General features: G+C 39.4%; 1 pseudogene; it reads left to right on the forward strand.

Moving 5' to 3' along the window:
• Positions 1-11,840: 11,840 nt before the first annotated feature.
• Positions 11,841-17,596, forward strand: LOC107976580 (large ribosomal subunit protein eL33-like; annotated as a pseudogene).
• Positions 17,597-18,173: the final 577 nt, after the last annotated feature.

Consider the following 18,173-nt stretch of genomic DNA (forward strand, 5'->3'; position numbering starts at 1 on the left):
CCTGTAATCCCAGCACTTTGGGAGATCAAGGTGAGCAGATGGCTTGAGCTCACAAGTTTGGTACCAGTCTGGGCAACATGGCAAATCCCCGTCTCTACCAGAAAATACAAAAACAAGCCGGGCTTGGTGGTGCATGCCTGTAGTCCCAACTACTTGGGAGACTGAGGTGGGAGAATGGCTTGAGCCTGGGAGGCGGAGGTTGCAGTGGGCTGAGATCACACCACTTCACTCCAGCCTGGGCAATAGAGTCAGGCCCATTGTCATATATATATATATATATATATATATATATATATATATATATAATTTATATATATAATTTATATATATAATTTATATATATAATTTATATATAAAATTTATATATATATAAACTATATACAATTTATATATATACAATTTATATATATACAATTTATATATATATACACACACAAATACACACATATTAACATATATATGCACACACAGGTATACATATATGTGTGTGTGTATATATATTTGTTTTTGGAGAGAGCCTCAGAATGGAAGACCAAGCTGAGTATGGCCATCACATATGAAATTTGCCATTTGAGAGAGCTTAGGGAAAAGAATTTATGTTAAAAGAAGGAGAATTGAGGTGGTACGTTTGGTTCAAGGTCATTGGGTTCTTCCTGAGGGGAGGGATGATTACATGTTTGTGTCTAACTCTCAAATTATTCACAGTACAGTTTCCAAGGTTCAGTTCCTGAGTCCTGGGGTGAGAAATGGGCTGCAATAAACATTACATTAAAATGAAAGAACTGTATCATCTATTTGATAAGAAACTTTGGAGATTGAACTGCTTTTCTGCAGAGGGTAAAAATGAAGCAACAGACATTTTCAGCATACCAGTAACATGATATTCAGGATTTTCCCTTAGAAACAACAGAGGATAAGGCCAGGCATGGTAGCTCAAGCCTATAACTTCAGAGACTCAGGAGAATCACTTAAGACCAGAAGTTTGAGACCAGCCCAGGCAACATAACAAGACCTCATCTCTGCAAAAAATAGGAAAATTATAATAGCTGGGTGTGGTGGTGCGCACCTGTAGTCCCAGCTACTCAGGAGACTGAGGTAGGAGGATCCCTTGAGCCCCGGAGGTCAAGTCTGCAGTGAGCTATAATTGTACCACTGCACTCCAGCCTGGACAACAGAGCAAGACCCTGTCTCCAAATAATAATAATAGTAATAAATTAAATTAAAAAGAAATAACAGAAGATACACAATCAGACACTCCCAGGCTCAGGGTATTGTCCACACCCAGAAGTCAGGCTAGCAGGAGTCTTCAGTGTTATGACCTCAGACAAGCTCAATAAGCTATAGCAAAAATGTCATGATGTTAAGACAGAACTACAAAAGGGAGCATGTGTGAGAAATTCTTTAGCAGCCTAGGGGGTTAGGAAGAACTTCAGAGAAGCTGAAGCTTTTTAAATGATACAGCCCTGGAGGGAGAAAAATAAAGAAGGCATATGGGATATTTTTGTCTACCAATTCTCTTACCCTTTTGGACAGGTTGGGTGGCATATTTACTGCTTTTTATTTTTATTTAAATATATTTGGGAGTATTCTTTAATTGCAAATTCTCTGAGGGTATATACTTTATTGCACAGTCCTCCCTCAGTATCCAGGGATCAGTTCCAGGACCCCCATGGATGCAAAATCTGTGGATATTCAAGTCTCTAGTATAAAATAGCATGGAATTTGCATGTAACTTGCTGACCTATAACTTACCCCCATACACTTTTAATCATCTCCAGATTACTTAGGACACTTAACACAATGTAAGTCCTATGTAAATAGTTGTTACACTGTATCAGCTTTTTATTTATATTATTTTTATTGTTGTATTGTTACTTTTATTGTTTTTTTTCTGAATGTTTTAGATCTGTGGTTGGCTGGTGTGCAGATGCACAACCTGTGGATAGAGAGGGCCAACTCTACAGGCTTTTAGTACCTCCCATTCAACACAGTGCTGGCTATTGAAAAGCACATGCACACACACTCATTATTGGTTAAACTGAATTAAGAAATGCTTTTTTATTATGATAGTGGGAATGCTGAGTTCTTCTGCTTGTCTACTTCAAATATAATCTACTGGTCTTGCTTTTGCATATACAGGATGTATAAGATTTGTAAGAAAATAAGCAAGTGGCAGAAAATTAATAGAGCAGACAAAGCTAAGGAAAATTAGTTGGGCAGCTTATGCAAAGCCTGTATTTTGGCTGATGTTCAACCTCATTTATTTATTATTTTTTCTTTTATTCATCTGGGACTAAAATGTGTGTTCTCTCATTTCAAGAGTAAGAAAGCAAAAACAGAGGGACTGTTTGAGTCACAGCAAATATATTTTCGAAAGAAGATTGTATATGTCACTTACAAGTTAGATTTGAAGTGAATAGTGAAGGGAAGAGATTAGGAATTACGTTACAAAACTATGAAGAGAAAAGATGAATTAAATAACATGGAGGACAGCAGTGAATATTGAATCTATAAACTCTGACCAGTCTTATCCACATTTTACATTCTTGACTCTATAAATTGAAGATATTGCCACCTGTGTGGGGAAGGGGTATGAAAGGTTAGACCACGATATTTTAAAACAAAGTGGAGATGCAGCAGAGGCTGTGATTTGCCTCATGAAAATTTATTGAATCCTAGTTAGTTTGGAAGCTATGAGAGAAAGAAAGAGCTAGGACACTTTAAAGCAGCACTGGTAAACTATAGCCCATGGCTCAAATCCAGTCTACTGCCTGATTTTGTTCAGCCCATAAACCTAGGAATCATTCTTACATTTTTAAATAGCTGAAAAGAAAATCAAAAGACAAATCATATGTGTGACACATGAAATTATAAGCAATTTAAATTCCAGATTCCATAAACAAAATGTCATAGGAACATAGGCATACTTGTTTGTTTCTACAGGTGCTTTTGAACTATAATGGCAGACTTGAGCAGTTGTGCTAGAGACAACAGTATGTGCCAAGCCCTAACTATTCACTCTCTGGTTCTTTACGGAAAGTTGAATGACTCTCGCTTTAGAGAATTCAGTTGGATAGCAAGTTTGCTTGATTTTAATCTTCACAACTTAATGAGGGCTTTATCCATCAGTACTTTTGTCAAATTAGAGTGGTTGCAGGAGGATCTTATTCCAGTAAACCAATCTGCCTGTTTCTATATGAGTATTTGCCCTTTTGAGGAAAACTCAGTCCTCCTAAAGACCAAAGTGGTTATTTATAGTGATTTCTCTTCATCCTACTAAGTATAAAGAGCATGATTTATTTTGATACCTCTCACCTACAACCATGTTGTCAAACAAAATTGTCCCTGTTCTATAACATAATTATGTCATTACTTTTCACATACAACTATAACATCTTTCTGGGATGCAAGAGACCTTCAGAACAAGAGAGTCGATGTGGATGGTCGATGTGGATGTAGTTCATAATATAAATTAGTAAAATGGGTGATGATAGAGTAGATTGTTGATATTCTTTAACTCTTTGCCCATGTTTAAACTTCTGCATTTTCCTTCCAAGGTCCAAATAAACCCAAATATTTTACCACATTTAATATACCAACGTCAAACTTTTTAAATCTGGCAGTATATAATTAAGAAAATCTTTCTACTACTCTTGCCTCTCAATATGATGAGGTTTTTATATAATATCCCTTCTTGCTTGTATCTTGCTTCTTACAGACTCCTTTTATTGCCTATCAACTTTGATATTTCCCATGAGTACTTTTCTCCTCCTCCAAAGCTCAAATAACAGTAAACATTAAAGATAATTGTTGCTCCTGACACCACTTACTAATTCAGAGCAAATACCCAGTTGTATTTGTTAAAATTCAGGTTTCCAAACAAAAACTCCAAAGGAGTTTCAGAATTCTTTATTAAATTTAAAACACTTACATTTTTCTCTTGGGATGGGTGCTGTAATTTTGGGCTAAATATCCAGTCTCCCCACACTTGAATCCCAAATATTCAAATTATTAAGTTATAGAAACACAAAGCTATATATGGCTTTTATCAGTTATTTATTTAGCTCCAACTGAGAGAGATTTATCTTAAATTACCATGAGCTCTGCTCCTTAATATAAGGAATAAAACTAACTTCAATAGAGTTTGGTACAGTACGTAGCATAAAGTAGATATATAGTATATATACAAGTTATTTTTTCGAATGAGCAAAAGTAATTGCAGTGAATAATTATGTAGTGCTGTTTTAACTTTCCAAAGCATTTTTCCATTTTTATACTTCACTGTCTCAGACATAGGAAGATACGTGTTCTCAAAGGCTACGCCTGCCTGACCTTTGACCCTTTGTCAAAGCCCCAAAGGGTTGTTTCATTAGGCACAGTTTGGTGAATATTAGGAGTTACAATTTCAGATGTCCAGCTAAGGAGGCGGCTCAGATTTGTTCATTATCTAAGCAAGAGAAGGAATTGAACCTTCTCAAAAATGTCTGGGATCACAGAGCTACCAAATACCCCAAAGTAACAACTACTGTCCCAGGAAAGGTAAATAAACCTATAAATGTACTAATGCAATCAATGGCAAGTTAGCAAGTAATCTGAGATGGGTAGTGCAAGACACAAGTCACCCAAAGAACCACAAGGTACCCATGTCACCTCAGGATACCAAGCATCAGAAAAAGAGATGGGATTACCTAGCCATAATTCCACACTTCCCTTTAAAAAAAAATTACATATATATATATATATATATATATATATATATATATATATATATATATATTTGTAGAGATGGAGTCTCACCTTGTTGCCCAGGCTGGTCTTGAACTCCCAGGCCCAAGTGATCCTCCCACCTCAGCCTTCCAAAGTGCTGGGATTACAGGTGTGAGCCATCACACCCAGCCACACTTCCTTTTCTTAGAGAAGAATCTACCACCCCACAACCCTGGAATGCTCAGCCCTGTAAATAAAGACATCTTGCCTCACTGGCCATAGTCAATTGGTCTAGAGCTGCATGTCTGACTCAAAACAGAGTGTTCACATTCATTCAGGTCTGAGGAAATAGGTTACTGAGTATAGTCACCTTTTGTTTTTGTTTTTTTTTTTTTTTGAAGTTTTGTTTTCTGTGTTTTTGTTTTTGTTTTTTGACTGCCAGGAATCTAAACCTTGTTGAGTTAGAGAAATGTCCTACCTCATGAGACCTAGTGGGAAGCATATCCCTCTTTCCACAGTGGGACCCGAATTGCCCAATAATTGCTTTCCCAGCCTCCCTTGCAGCCAAGGAACTGGCACATGACCTAGGCTTGATCAATCAGAAATATCTGCCCTGAACTTTGGATTGGAACCTAGTGATGCACAGTGTGGGAATGCTAGAGAATTGTGTTTCAAGAGCACTGAAGAGAACAGCAGTGGAAGCAGCAATAGCAGAGCCCAGTGACTTCAGTGTCAAAGGTGCAAACTGTGGGTGCCTGACAATCAACAGACGGGGAGTCTTCCCAGGATATGACCCTGGCTGTCCTTCCGGTTGAGAAGTCTCCCTTGTTTCCTGCCTATTTTCCAAGCCTTCTCAACAATTCTAGGAGCTTTCCAATATCGCCTAGTAAGTTCCTCTTTTACTTAAATTAGCCATGATAGTTTCTGTTGCCTGCAACTAAGAAGAGTAACTGAGACACAGAGTCTAAGTCAGTTGGCTGCCAGCACCAGACCATAAAATAGGAAATGTGGGAGCCGAAGCTGTCATTTGAAAATGACCACAACAGGCCATGCAAATAATAGAAGACAATCTACAGCTGCTCCAAGAAAAGCAGACACCAAAGACAATGAGATGCTGGAAAGAAAAAGTAAGAGAGCGTTCGCACCCTCCCTTAGTATCCCCAAGTCTCAGTCCCACAAGAACAGGCCATACTTCATTTCTTACCTGTGGATTGCCTTAAAATTACCTGTTGTATCCTTAAAATAAATCTCTCATTTTATAAAATTTCATTCATTTTTTAAAAGACTTGTATTCCTTGCAACCAAGTATGTCCTGATTAAGTCAGCCACAGCAATAGAAAACCATAGTTATCTGCGAATACACAAAACATCATGATTAGGACACAGAGGGATTTAGAGTGCAAATCACGAGAGGACCCTCTCTACCCTCCTTTTCATTTGGTGATGACTCTACTTTCAGTTCATGGGTGCTAGAAACGTGTGCATCTACTACTGTATTGAAACTTATTAATTAGTAAGTTATTTCTACTACTAAGTACATACAAAAATCATTAGGTCATATCTATATACCACCCAATATAACCACTACTGTGATCTGGTTTTCACTCCAAACACCACTTCTGACATCAAATGTGTGGGAGTTTTTCCCACGCCAACCAATTGTCCAACCTTGAAACACCAACTGGGTGTCCTACAATTCAATTCAATTATGATACTAACTACCTGGAGTTAGCACAAGTCTGCCCCAACTTCAGATGACAATCACAAGACTGAACCACCTGTACTTCTGACCAATGAGCTATAAGTCACAGGTTCTCATGATCCCCTCCTCAGGTTTGGTAATTTGCTAGAACGGTTCACAGAAGTCAGGGAAGCATTTTACTTGCATATACCAGATTTTTAAATAAAAGATACAGCTCAGGAACAGCCAAATGAAAGAAATGCATCGAGCAAGTTATGGGGGAAGAGTGTGCCAAGCTTCCCACCCTGTCTGGGTGTGCCACTCGCCCAGCACCTTGCTGTGTTCGCCAACCCAGAAGCTCTTCAAACCCCATTGGTGAGAGGTTTTCTGGAAGCTCTATTATATTGATCAAATCACTGATCATTGATCATTAACTCATTCTCTATCCCCTCTCCCCTTCCTGGAGGTTGAGTTGGGGCAACAGCACTGAAAATTCCAACCCTTAATTACATGGTTGATTCCTCTGGCTACCAGCTCCCATCCTTAAAACCTAACGGCCCACCAAGAGTCACCTCCTTAGCATAAACTCAGGTATGGTTGAAAGGGGCTTGCTATGAATAACAAAAAAGTGCTTCTATCACTCAGAAAATTCCAAGGGTTTTAGGAACTCTGTGCCAGAAACCAGGAACAAATACCAAATACACATTTTTTTTTGTTATATCACAAAATCACAATAATAGAGAAAGATTTAGCTAAAACGTTAACTCTGAGTTGAAGGCTAAGAAGGCTCCCTGGAACATAAAAGCAATTATAATACCACGTAAGAACCATCTGTCAAGATAGACTCTGGATTACAGAGAAGATGGTGGTGAGGCCTGCTGACAGATGGAGCCTCAGATCCACTCTGGGAGGAGCGGTGGACAGCTGGCTTCTATGGCCCAGGCTTCTGGCCATTTTTTCACACTCATGACTGCATCATGTCTGCTCCCAAATGTGGACAAAGAGCTCTGAGCAAGCTACCCCAAAGTGGGCTGACAACAGCCGGGAACCCTACAAGGCCAGCACCACAGTCCACTCATGGCCCGTGAACCCAAAAAGTGCTCAGGTTTGTCTTGTCCCAGGAAGCATGTCAGAAACCAAAGACAGATCATCTGCTCTTCCCTTCTGTCCTCTGAGCCTTTCTGTCACCTTTTGTTCTTTTCATTTTCCAGGTTAGCCAAGATGGAAAACAATGAAAACCCTTTAGAGAAGCCACTTTGCCTCTGCTTTTGCTCTTAAAGTGTTCCTGAGGAACCTCTCGGCAAGGCTGCTTCTTATCAAAGGAAGCTAAGAAATGATAGTTTTGAAGATGAAGAAAGCCACAAACCTCTGTAAGCCAGTTTTAAAAAAAAAAATCTGTAAAATACTTCCAATATGAAAATTCTAAGAATCCAAGATTTTCCACTGAAATGAGAAAATCCCATAAGGTCTCATAATATAAAAATAGCCCTATTTACCTCAATGATTTGTTGCAGGAATCAAGTGAATAAATGTGAGAGCGGTTTGAAAGGTGTACAGTACTAAATAGTGACAAAAAAAATACTAAAAAGTCATCATGGGGTAGTGGTCATACTAGTAGACACAGTTATAGCCATTGAAATTAGCAAATTATCAGGATCCAGAACCTGATCTTAGAAGATCATAGTCAAATGAATCCATGTATGGGATGCACTTAGAACAGTGCTCCATGGTAAGCACTTTCTAAATATTCGCTATTTTATTATGATGATTACTGGGAATAACTGTGGGGGTGCTGCTGAAGATAGTGGTAGTATATTATATATTGATACCTTTATTCTTATCATTTTTTTCAGTAATGGGATGAGGTCTTTGACTTTATTGCACCATGTAACTTTCTTATCATCGAGACTTAAGTGTTTGGGAATTATCAATCCCTTATGCTGTGATTACATTTACCAGTATTTTATACCCAAGGAGGCACTGTCTCACTACCACCCAGAGACCCCAAATTCAACATAGCTGCTGCCAACAGACCAGTGATTACGATCGCATTTGGTTATGACCCCTTCTGAAAGCCTACTTTTGCACCAGCTCCTCCTAAAATCCCCAAAGCCATGCATTTCTTTTTAATTAAAATGAAAGATAATTTTGTTTGGAGAATTTCACAGCAGCCCTAAGGCATCATAAAACCCAACTGGAAGAATCACTGCCTAATAGCTAAATAGTCTTGAAGACAGCCAGAAACCTTTCTTACGTCATTCTAGAGTGTCTCAAGACATAGTTAAAATACATAACAGCTGATCAATTTTATGCACTATCATAGCCATAAAACCAACCTATATCACAACCTGCTACAGCAAAAGGTCACTTCATGGGTGGCCCAGGGCCCGGCCATTAAAATGAGCCTTCAAGTTAGTTTTACCCATTGGCAATACTAGCATTCAACTGTCACCCTCTCCTTACATTAGCATGCTGTGATTATTCCCAGCAGTGGAGCTGGGCCTCCATGGTAACGCTCTTCAGGGAGCTGGGGAAGCTCTTTAATTATTAAAATGAATAATTCTTACCAACACACTTAATTGGGAAATATTACATGTTAAAGGGGCACTAATGGAACAGCTCTGAGAACCAAGCAGTGTGATAGAGTATGCTTTTTGATGTGAATTTTAGCAATAGTCTCCTCATCCCATCACATCATGCATTATTTAGTTGTTTCTTAAAAAAATCTATCATTTCATTTCTAAGTGGAGATGGAATTATTGAACCTGCAAAAGCAAAGCTTTGAATTACTCCCATGCATTTGAACCATAACCAGCCCACACACACAAAAAAACAAATACAGTGAATCGTCATATTATCTCTGACTGCTAGGAAGTCAACCAAAAAAGACCCTGAATATTAACATCAACCAGTTAACACAGAGAGTTGAGTTAGCTTTACAGAGGGGTAGCTGCAGTATTCCCTCTATCAGAAACAAAAATTTGTATATCGAAAGCATTTGTCTAACTTCACCCATGAAAATTCTTTTTTTTTTTTTTGGAGACAGTCTCACTTTGTCACCCAGGCTGGAGTGCAGTGGCGCAATCTCGGCTCACTGCAATTCCGCCTCCTGGGTTCACACCATTCTCCTGCGTCAGCCTCCCGAGTAGCTGGGACTACAGGCGCCCGCCACCATGCCTGGCTAAATTTTTTGTATTTTTTAGTAGAGACAGGGTTTCACCGTGTTAGCCAGGATGGTCTTGATCTCCTGACCTCGAGATCCGCCCGCCTCAGCCTCCCAAAGTGCTGGGATTACAGGTGTAAGCCACCACGCCAGACCAAAAATTCTTAAACATACTTGCCATAGGTGTGTATTTCTCTGCGTTATGTTATGTATTCTCAGAGAAATAAGACTTATTCCAGAGACAGATAAAAGAACTCAATCTTTTCATGAACATGTCACCCACAAATATAAATAATTTAAGTGCTGTGGCATGGTTCTCTTAATGTTCTTCAAAAAGACAGTTTCTATCATTAAAGAAGAAAAAAAATCCAAGGGCAGTGTTCTTATTCATGATTACAAAATGAACTGAGTTTACAAAATAAATTTCTATGACAGAGAAAATGATAGAAGTACAGGGCATAATAATACTGGAAAACTAAAGAATGAAAAGCAAACACTTTTAATACATTGACAAGAGCTTTTTGTGCATTCAGTTTAATTAACATAAGATTTCATAAGTACTGAGTGATCATTAGCATCTCACATCCTGCCCACAGGAAACATGATACCATACATCTTCTAAAAATTTCTCCAGTGGTCACTGGCACTCCACCCACAGGCTCTTTGAGCACCAGAAGGATCCCACAGGGAAACTGAAATTGCTTGCAGCATGTTAGTTTTTCCCTGACCTTGGCTGGTCCCCTGTCCACCAGTACAAATCCTCGGCATTGGCCAGGTCTGTGTTTCCCGGGATTCTTGATCCTTGCCTTCACCCCTCACTCTCCCCCACGAGTTTGCCCCCACTGAATGTCAGTTTAGCAATTAAAAAGAATGACCAGTGTGCCCCTCAGATAATGCAAATGTCAAATTACACTGCTACCTCCAAATTCCCTAGTTGGATTTCTAGATCCTCCAGCTTTCTGAATCACCCTCTTGTTTCACTGTATCTGTCAGGCTGCCTGGTCTCCAAATGCTGAGAGGAAAATCAAAGAGTCACTTGCCTGGAAAGGGGTAATTTCTATCAGTGACATTTCCATTAGGAAGTTTCCTACCGAGCTGCTCTCATCTTAGTACCAAATACTCATATTAATGTCCCTCCCTAACTCAGGTCCCTACACTAATTTTTAAAATTAAAAATTTGAATGATTTATAATGAACGACTGCTCACTGTCAGGCTGCAAAACCCATGACTCACGGGCACCCTCCTAGACTTCCATGTGCCTGATCTCTACTGTGTGTTTCATGTCAGACCTCTCACTGTTTGGGAGATATCCTATGATAAGCTTGCACAGTTTTTAGTTGTTTAACAGCGCATGCAACACAGAATACATGTAAACAAACAGAGCAGAGGTTTTCAAACCTGCTTTAGCAGCAGCTCTACTCTCAAGCGAAATTTTACAATAAACAAATATAAATACATTATTTATGATCATGTATTTACTAAACGTATGCGTTCATATATGTAACAATTATATTAAGTCAGTTTGTTTTAATGAAAGAAAAAAATGCAGAAATCAGAGATTTACATGAAATTATGTAATAACCTTTGCATCCAAGTTATTTGCATATTTTTTGTTTGTTTGCACAGATAACCTGTTTCTGACAGCTTGTCTGTATTCTCAAGCTATTCTTCAATTAGGCAGAAATGGCAGGGGCTTTATTCCAAGGCCTACAGAAAGTCAAGATAACCTGGCACAATAAATTGTCATATAAGTGGTCCTGAATGTGTTAAAATTTGGTACATAACACACTTGAGTTATTTCACATATCACGTTTTAATAGTTGAATAAATTTGTACATGAAATCTAAATCACGCATTTAGGAATCACTAAAATACAACCACGAAACACTAAGGCTCTGTAGAACACAATTTGAAAACCCAACTGATGCAGATTCCATTGATGTTGAGGGAAATGTAAGCAGCTAAAGAGATAAGGAAAAAGTTGACTTGGAGAAAAGGCTGTGGCTGTTACCCTTGGTAACTTAATTCCCTGAGCACTTGGCTGTATCTATACTCCACCCTCCAGCACTGATTGCATTCTTCCATGCATTGTAGGAAGGTTAAGCATGTGGCTGTCACCTGTAGGAGATCATATGCAACTCAAGACATTGTTGCATATCATTGTTAGAGACTGAATTGTGTCTTCCCCAGCCCCACAAATTCATACATTGAAGCCCTAACCCCTATGTGACTCTAGAGACAGGGCCTTTAAGAAGGTAATGAATATTAAGTCTAGTCCAATAGGACAGATGTCCTATAAGCAGCAGCAACAACAGAGAGCTCTCTCTCAACATGTGTGCCACAGAGAGATGGGCAATGAGAGGACAGAGCAAGGAGGTACGATCTGCGAGCTGAGGAGAAAGGCCTCGCCAGAAACCAAGCCTGCTGGCACCTTGACCTTGGACTTCCAGATTTCCAACCTCCAGAACTTTGAGAAAATACATTTCTGTCGTTTAAGTCACCCAGTCTGTAGTAGCATGTGATGGCAGCCCAGGCAGACTAATACAATCATAAAATGAATATTTCAGAAAACATTTTTAAAATGAACACCACAAAAGCAATTTCTTTTTTTATCATTGTGAGGTCACCTGAATGTGATGCACTACAAAATGTTCAGCAGGATTACTTTGTAATGACTGTCATTATTCTTCTGTTTGAATAAAAGCAAAAGTTTTGGCAGTTAGGTTTGAAACGGGTGTCCATGGGTTTGATGTGATCTCAGCTCTATCTAACAGCGCCATAGATCATTGTACAGGGCTTTACATACACTGTTAGACTGGTAACATGTTAAATTGAGGGAAGACATCTTTGATTTTTTTGAGATTAATCTACTTGGTTTTTATAGTTTCTTTTTCTCGATTTATGTTTTTTTGATTTATGTTTTTCCCGTATTTTACACTAGGGATAACAAAAGCACTGCACAGGTATTGCCACTCCACCGTCAGTGACTGTGACAACCAGGAACAATTGATCCTGACCCCTTCTCCCCTCTAGGTTTAAATATAGACTCAGAATCCTTTTTAACACAGTTCTTCAGGGGGCCACTCTCAATCATCAGTCATGTGAAAGGAAAATTATTTACAAACCCCGTTTTTTGTCTTTTTGTTCAAATGTGGCTTTAGATATCAACATTTGATAAAATTTAAACATTTAATTATGGGTATGTCATTTACTCACTGGATGAGATGACTTTAGTCTGATCAGAGGTGCTGACTTAACTCCAAGTGCATCATTCATTCCCTGGAGTTGTGTGGTCCACAGATATGTGGCAGGTTTGCCCCTCATTATTCACATTTTCATTTTATTTATCAGTTTTAACTATTTTTAAACAAAATTCTTTTTTCTTTTTTTTTTTTTTGAGATGTAGTCTCACTCTGTCACCCAGGCTGGAGTGCAGTGGCACGATCTTGGCTCACTGCAACCTCTGCTCCCAGGTTCAAGCGATTCTTCTGCCTCAGCTTCCCGAGTAGCTGGGACTACAGGCACACACCACCACACCCGGCTAATTTTTGTATTTTTAGTAGAGATGGGAGTTTCACCATATTGGCCTGGCTGGTCTCAAACTCCTTACCTCGTGATCCGCCCCCCTCAGCCTCCCAAAGTGCTGGGATTACAGGCATGAGCCACTGTGCCAGGCTAAACAAAATTCTTAAATAGGAGATCATATCCAGTAATGTTAACTTCTTGCTTATAAAAACAACTAATTTGTTTTTAAATATCTTAAATGCCTTTAGTAATTCTTGAATAAACAAAATTTTTTACTATTATTAACTATTATTAAAAAGAACTTAAGATGAGACCTTCAGTTTGGAATGGCAGCCCCAGTGCGGACCCTCCAAGTTTTTCAACAAAATATCATAGTAAGCGGAAAAGATAAAAACATACTACATTTCCAAAATCTAAGGCAGATATAACACACTGCCAAGCCTGGACTATTTTTGCTTTATCATTGTAATTAATAAAAGAGATTAAAAATCACATTGATATCTAGAAACAGAGAAAATCTTGGAGGCCAAGAAGCTAGAATCAAACACCTCAACTTGCCCCCCAACAGTGACACTAAAAGGGACATAAATGGCACTCAAGTGGACAGAATGGAGCCAAGGCCATCTGCATTTTCTCTTTCTTCAAGTATAACTAAGTAGGGACAGACACTATGAAGTCTGGTCCTTTTGAAATATATTTTTTCTTCATGCAATCCTTTGAGAATGATAACATTTTTTCTGTGGATGGTACCATGGATTATTTTTCAAAGTTCTGCTCTTCCTCTGAGTCTGCCAGATATACTTGCCTCCCCCTTATACTGCAGGCTTCTTCCTTAACCTTAGGTAGGCTAATTTTCATTACTCACCCTCAATCCATGGATGATTTGCCTAGGCTCAGCAGCGCTTGCCAATGGACAAGCTGTGTAAATGACCGGTGGTCCTGCTTTCCGTCCACTCATGCCCGGCCCCAGTCCAGATGTCGCATTCATCCTGGCAAGTAGAAGGGAGCAACATTTTGACATTAACTGTTCTGGGCTTTTTAGAAATTATTTATTTTTATTGTGTTCTATGTATTTAAGGTATATAACATGTTTTGATATACATATACATAGTGGAATGATTACTGCAGTCAAGCAAATTTATATCCATCTCCTCACAGTTACCTTTTTATTTTCTTTTTCATTGTGAGTAGGGGTGTGTGTGTGTGTGTGTGTGTGCACACACATGTGTGCATGTGCGTGCATGTACTGAGAACACCTAAAATCTTTTCTAACTGCAACCTCTGCCTCCCAGGTTCAAGCGATTCTCCTGCCTCAGCCGCCCAAGTAGCTGGGACTACAGGCGCCTGCCACCATGCCTGGCTAATTTTTGTATTTTTAGTACAGACCGGGTTTCACCATGTTGGCCAGGCTGGTCTGGAACGCCTGACCTCTGGTGATCCACCCTCCTCGGCCTCCCAAAGTGCTGGGATTACAGGTGTGAGCCACTGCACCTGGCCAGAGCCCAGTCCCTTTTAAGGACTCATCTGAGTAGGTCATATCCACCTAGAATATATTTCTCTTTCTTGAAGTCAACTGTGCCATACAACAAAACCTTGTCATGGAATGATGTCTCATCATATTCACCTACTCACAAAGAGAGGAGATTATACAAGCACAAGCGTCACTGGGGTCAACTTAGAATTCTACCTACCACACCTCCTTTCTCCAAGTGTATCAAAAGTCACAAAGAGATGCCTGATGAGGGCAAGGCCCCAGACCTCATCAGACACATCCAGACAGTCTCACTTGAGGTTCTTCAGTATTAATCAATATTTTTATATGTTCATGCATTCTTTCTCATGGAAAAAATTATTTACAGAAGTTGTATTGCAAGCCTGGCACTGTGTTAAGTGCTGGAGACACATGATGACAAGAGGTATGACCCTTGCCCTTGTTCAGTGGTGCAAAGTTAATCGAATAAACATATTATGTAAAATTGTATCTTTGATTAGTACAAAGGATATGAGGTACATGGTGATATAAGATCCTATAAGGGGAATATTTGACCTCATCAGAATAAAAGAACAGAAGCAGAGGCTGCTGGCTGCCCACCAAAACCCATTCTCAACTTCCATTAGAGAAGAAGGCACAGGGCTGCCCATCTGCACTGCGCTTCCCAACTTCTTTTGACTTTGGGAATGGCTACGTAAAGAAATCCCCTCCAATGAATAGAAGTCAATAGTGCCACTTCCAGGCCTGGGCCATTAAACTCATTGTCACTCCTATGAGTGACAAAGGCATTGCCCACAGCAACCATGACTCACATGTTAAGGATGGCAGAGCTTCAGTCAACTTAAGTCCTTCAGTGACTCTATGGAGCAGAATCCTCATCCACCACCAGACTACCAGTTCTCTCACCACCAAAACCACTCTGGACTGTGATGTAAGAAGGAATGAAACTCCTCTTTCATTTAAGACATTACTTTTTAGGTCTGTTTCAGCAATTTAGGCTTCCTCAAGTAACACAGAACTACATGCTGGCAGGCAAAAAAAAAAAAAAAGCTTTCTTATATTATGTTTGTTATGTTTATGTAATGTGTCTCTGAAAGACTTTCACATCTACTGGGAGATGGAATTCCCTCAATAACCCCGTGAGACAGATAGCAGGCCATCTATTATAGGACCCATGCGCCCATGCAGATGAGGCTCAGAAGAATTCAGTGACTCAGGGAGGGTCCTACAGCTCAGTAGTCATTCTGGAATCTCCATCACTGACTCACCATTTGGATTTACACAGGTCACCTCTCTCTTTCATCATTGATAGGATATGGTCATCCCTGTCTTTCTACCTAAGAGAGAAAAATTCTATGGGGGCTGGTCTGTGAATCCCTTAGTAAAAATGACACAGATGTGATATTCAGTTCCATAAGTTACACAGGTAGGAGAGATTTAGCTATATTATTTGGCAATGCCTTCTTAATTGTTTACTCTTCAATATCTTAGCTCCATTGGAAACAGACTGATAGGCAAAACCAAACATAGGCTGCTAAGCTACTATTGGTCTTAGATCTCTTAAATTGTAACATCTGACGTAATATCATTTTTGATCTCATTCTTGATGGAGTTCTTTTGACTCTGTTTACTTACCTGTGTATGTTATCAGAAAATGTACCATTTCAAAATTTTTTATTCACTCATGTGTTCACCAAAAGTTATGAACATTTACTCTGTTTAAAGTCATTGTGCTAGACCCTGGGTATCCAGTAGTAAACAATGTGGGCATAGTCCCTGCCCTCAAGAAGATTATAGTCTGATCAGAAAAGTGGACAATAAACAAGAAAATATGCAATCTTATTTAATTACAAATAGTGATTGATGGAAAGAAAGAATGAAGAAATGAAGATGATGAGAACTAGGACACACTTTTTATATCTCTCTCTAGTTAAATCTTCTAAAATTCATTCTGCAGAATTAGAATTACTCACAAATGTATTATTTCCAACTTGCTAAGATACCCTATTTTCTACCCTTGGACTGCTTAAGTAGTTTTGCTTCACTTCCAGGAAATGCAGAGCTACATTTGGTACTTAGCAATAGAAATGGCTGAACTTAGGTTCCTAACTCAGCTATCTTTCTACTTCTTCCAAATTGTTTCTGCTTTATTTTCTTTTTCAGGTGAGAAAAATACATATTTTAATCTCAGTCTTTCATTTCAATCCCCTACTCATGCAGTGTTCCCATTTTTAAGCCTAAGAGTTATCGCTCTGATGTTCCTTCCTTTATTTTGTTTTTCAGGTGAGAAAGGAAGGGAGGGAAGGAAGGAAGGTGGGGAACAAACACTAATAAATGAGGGCCTTGCTCTTTTGCACACAACATCCCGATGATCTGTCTTTGGGCCTTGACGGGGTGACCAGATGTGACATGTTTGAGGAAACCCAGGCACTTCTGGTGGCTGAGGAAGACAGGAAATCCCAACTTGACACTCACAGATGACGGCTGAAGCAGACACAACCACAGGGGCAGAAATCTGACTGCAAGGAACCTGGACTCTGACTCGAACACCCGCGAAGGACAGGGATTGGGACCCTTATATTACTGTTTACCCAGGAGTTACAAATCGTTGCTCTTCCCGCCATCTTGGCTCCTGTGGAGGCCTGCTGGGAACAGGACTTCTAAAAGGAGCTATATCTGGAAGGCTGTGGTCCAATGCCATTTTTGCCGGCTATAAGCAGGATCTCTGGAACCAAAGGGAGCACACACCTCTTCTAAAAATTGAAGTTGTTTATGCCTGAGATGAAACAGAATTCTATTTGGGCAAGAGATGTGCTTATGTATACAAAGCAAAGAACAATCCAGTGACTCCTGGCAGCAAACCAAACAAAACCAGAGTAATCTGGGGAAAGGTAACTCGTGCTCATGGAAACAGTGGCCTGGTTTGTGCCAAATTCTGAAGTAATCTTCCTGCTAAGGCTATTGGACACAGAATCCGAGTGATGCTGTACCCCTCAAGGATCTAAACTAATGAAAAGTCAATAAATAAACTTGGATTTATGCTCTTGAAAAAAAAAATCATTGACCCTCTGAGTTGTGACTTTTCTGGCACCCCATTCGGATATTCTATATGATGGGTATGGTTTTTATTTGCTCTGTGGCCTTGGATGAGCCACTGAAAGGTCTTCAAGGTTAAATTTCTATCCTGTCTCATAATGACATCTTAACCCCTCAATAAAGTATTATATTTTTAAAATTTAAAAAAAAAATCTGATACTTCGATTCAAGGTTTAAAATACTCCAGAACCATCATTTAATTTGAGAAAACTATGTCCTTGCTCTGAAAGCAAGAGTAGAAACTGTGGCCTTGTTATCATAGTCCTGTTTCCACAAAGCCTGTTCTATGTCCCCAAACAGTTTGGCAGAAGAGTTGTAAAGATCTGAGGGCCAGGGTGATGAGGGAAAAGATTTTAGGAAACAGAAAAAGAAGAACAGTTATTGAGTGCTTATTATATATTCTAAGTGCTCTCATAGCATTCTCTTGTTAAATGCTCACAACTCTACAGTTCTAGCCTTCTCAGAGATTCCCCCAGCCCATACCACGTGGTCCAGAGAGGTCAAGGTC

This window comes from Pan troglodytes, chromosome 11 (genome assembly GCF_028858775.2).
Source record: "Pan troglodytes isolate AG18354 chromosome 11, NHGRI_mPanTro3-v2.0_pri, whole genome shotgun sequence".
NCBI lineage: Eukaryota > Metazoa > Chordata > Mammalia > Primates > Hominidae > Pan > Pan troglodytes.